Raw genomic sequence first — 3,783 nt, forward strand, 5'->3', positions numbered from 1 at the left:
TCCAGTCATTGACCGATGGGCATCTAGGTTGCTTCCAATTCTTGGCTATTGTGAATTGCTCTGCTATGAACATTGGGGTGCATAGGTTCTTTTGGATTGGTGTTTCAGGGTTCTTAGGATATACTCCTAAGAGTGGAATTGCTGGGTCAAAAGGCACGTTCATTTTTAGTTTTCTTAGAAAATTTCATACTGTTTTCCATAGTGGTTGTACCAGTCTGCAATCCCACCAACAGTGAACTAGGGTCCCCTTTTTCCCACAACCTCTCCAGCACTTATTGTTTGTTTCTTTGTTTATGATAGCCATTCTGTCGGTAGAAATTTCATTCAATCAACCACCTACAATATTCCAGGAGTCCTATGGTCAATTGTGAAGAAACAAATCCGTTAAAATGAACCCAATCTAATAGAGCCCTCTATTTAAAAGAGAAGACAGGTTTATAAACAATTAACTGTAATATAATGTAAGTATTACTCTAACACTATGAGTGCAATAACTATAGAATAATGGGGAAACAAATTAATCTCTGAGTGGAAAGAATGAAATTATTAAGAATCCATATGAGAGATTATATTTGGATTGGGCCTCGAAGGGTGATCAGGTGTAGAAAAGGTAGAAAGAGTATTCTAGGCAGAGAGAAGAGCACAAGAAAAGATATCTAAAGCATTGAGCATCTGGGGTCACAAGTTCCATGAGAAGAATTTGTAGAAAATGAGACTATGTGTCCCATTGTTTTGCTAAATTCAATTATTAGGTTGAACAGTTTTTTTGGGTGGGGTCTATAGTATTTTCCATGCACACTGTCATGTCATCTGCAAACAATGATAGTTTTGGTTCCTCCTTTCAAATTTGGATGCATTTTGTTTCTTTTTTGGGGGGGTGGAGTCTGATTGCTGTGGCTAAGACTTCCGATACTATGTTGAATAGAAGTGGTGAAAGTGGTACGAGGAGATAATGGGGGTAAATGGGTGATGGGTGTTCAGGAACAACTATAAAGGACACATGGAGAAAACCAAGGGGGAGATGGAATCAGGGGAGGGAGTTAGAGTTGGCTGGAGTTGGGGGAAGTTATGGGAGAGAAAGGCAGGCAGACAACTGTACTTTAGCAACAATAAAATTTAAAAAATTAAAAACAAAAAAAATTGAATAAAAAAAAAGAAGATGAGACTAGATGGTGAATGGCCATGAATTCATTTAAGCAATGATTAACCATAAAAGAAAGTATACATTCAGATAAGTGATGATACTAACTGTTAATATGGGAGAGATAGAGAGGCTGAAAGCAAGGATGCCTGTAGAAGGATCCTTGGATGCTTCTGTTCTGTTCACTAGTTCACACTAGTGAACTAGTGTCCACTGATGACAGTAACAACTGGCTAAAGACAAATCGAATGAAAGTAAAAATGCATACTTGGGAGTATTTTAGGCATTAATTTACAAAGTCTCAGGTAAAATTTCTTTTAGTGAGTAAAGAAAAGAATAGATGAGAAGGTATTACATTAATTTTAATAAGATATCCAAGAAAAATAATCCATGTGGAAAAAAGAATGTACTCATAATTAAATTTGGTACACTTGACAAGACTATGTATTGTATACCCAGGCAAAGACAGCCAGTTTCAACTGCAGATATGCATGTGGGCTTGATAGAATTGTTTAATTCTGCAGCTAGTGTTTTGGGAATTATTGGCATATTAACAGCAGTTGAAAAAGGGCTAAGAGTAAGTATCAATACTTAAGATTAGAATAAATAAGTTCTCAGTGGAAAGCTTAAGGACTTTCTTTGCACACAAACTATTAGCATTTTTTCTCCCAACACTGGGAAACTGCTATATTCTCTGCTTAGCTTTTGAGCCTCCTAATGACTACTTTCTGCCAAGTTTCTTAGAATCTTATCCTATGTAGCATTTTATTCAGGGTATTAACCCTTCAAGTCTTGATCTCCGTGGTAGCCTTAAATCCATTATTTTTCTATTTGGCTCAGTGAGCTGTCGAGAACTTGAGGCTTTTCCTTCCTCTGTAGTCTCTCTGTCTCTTGTGGGAAATAAATTACCTGATGTGGAAATACTACTGAAAAACTCAGCTCACCATAAGACCTCTCCTTCTCTCTGGAATACTAACCACTAAACTCTTGGCTTTCCCCCCTCTTTCTGTTGAGTTCAAATAGTCATTTTTTAATACTATTCAGATTCTATATCTTGCCATGTGTTGGAAGGATTAATTCTGTAACAAGGACTCTGTCACCGACAGGTATGGAATTCTCCCTTGACAGGATCTTGTATGCAGCTCTTTAGAACGTTACTGTACTGTTCTTTTATTATTGATATTTATATATAATATTGTTAAGTGTAATGTGCTTTTCTCCCATTAGACTTAAGAACAGAGAATAGTTTATTATATATTTTTTTATTCTTAGCACTTAATATCTGGTTCAGTAAACTATGGAAAAAATCCATGTGAAAATTTCTGAGAGCTGTAAGGGAATAGCATCTGTTGTAGAAGAAGAAAAAAAAGAGCTATTTTTATAATCACTTAGTGGAATACGTCTCACGTTGTCACACTCTACCTCCTCATTATTCTAAACTTCTGGCTTTTGTTTGTCTTTCTATGAAACTCGTTTTCCTTCCTCAAGTTTTTGTTAGGCGGCATCTCCTCAATGAAAGGTTTCTACATCCCCTTCCTTTCTTATGCTATCTCAATATTTTGTGTGTTTACTTTTACAATTATTGTCTGCTTATATGCCTGCCTTTCTATGGAGAACACTGAATGCGCAATTCTACATCTAAGCATTTTTCAGAACTCCTGTGATGACTATTGGCTAATCTCCATGGGGAGCTTACAGGCTGTGGATAAGAGCTTTTTTCACATTTTTCATTTATACTTTACACACATATATTATGTTTTAGGTATTTGTTCCATTTAATTTATGAAGAGACTGAGGTTCAGAAAAGCAGGGAAAATTATTCAAATTCACAAGGTAGTAGCAACATCACAGATCAAATAGTCTATATTGTCTCCACATGATTTTTCTTTTTTCTTTTTTTTTCAGAGTTCAGCTGTTATTGAACACGTTACAAAAGAGGTTTAGTCAAAAACCTAAAGTCCATGTCATCATTAGCCTCCTTAGATTCTTCTTTCTTTGCTTCCAATTTTTGCCCTCAGGTCCTCAGTGGGGGAAGGGGCAGGACCTCCTGCTAGTGCAAAGCCAGCTGCCAGGGCAGGTCCATAAGCCTCCACTTTGCAGATGAGTTTCCCAATGTTAACATTGGTCAGAGCCCTGCAAACTGGCATGGCCAGAAAGGTTCAATATTTACACAGTGATCTTATCCTCTGTCACTGTCACCTCATCCTTGTGCAGGAGGAGGGCCAAGTAAATGCACGCAAACTCCTAGAAGCAGGCCATGGCATGGGCCAGTGCTGGATAAGAGCTGCTTGGCACACTTCCAGTCTCCAGAAGTGAGTGCTTCACCCCAGTGAGGCCTTAGTTTCCTGAGATGGACTGAACACCTTATCAGCATCTGGGAAAAGGAGTCCAAGTGTATGTTCTTAATTTCTATTCCTGCTTGCCTCAGCAGTGTCTGGCACCAGACAGGAAGTACATAAACTTTGTGAAAAGGGACATACTAATGAATGTGCCTACTGACCCAGTGTTCCCACTTCTAGAAATATATCCAAGGGAAAACAAAACACTAATTAGAAAGATCATTATCACCCTTATGTTCATTGCATTATTAGTTACAATCTTCAAGATATGCAAGCAGCTCAAGTGTCCATCAGTAGGTGAGT

The 3,783-nt window shown here is 37.7% G+C and overlaps 1 pseudogene; it reads right to left on the minus strand.

Moving 5' to 3' along the window:
• Positions 1-3,068: 3,068 nt before the first annotated feature.
• Positions 3,069-3,400, minus strand: LOC118995748 (60S acidic ribosomal protein P1-like; annotated as a pseudogene).
• Positions 3,401-3,783: the final 383 nt, after the last annotated feature.

This window comes from Sturnira hondurensis, unplaced genomic scaffold (genome assembly GCF_014824575.4).
Source record: "Sturnira hondurensis isolate 20B ecotype Veracruz unplaced genomic scaffold, ASM1482457v3 Scaffold0010428, whole genome shotgun sequence".
In the NCBI taxonomy this organism is placed as follows: domain Eukaryota; kingdom Metazoa; phylum Chordata; class Mammalia; order Chiroptera; family Phyllostomidae; genus Sturnira; species Sturnira hondurensis.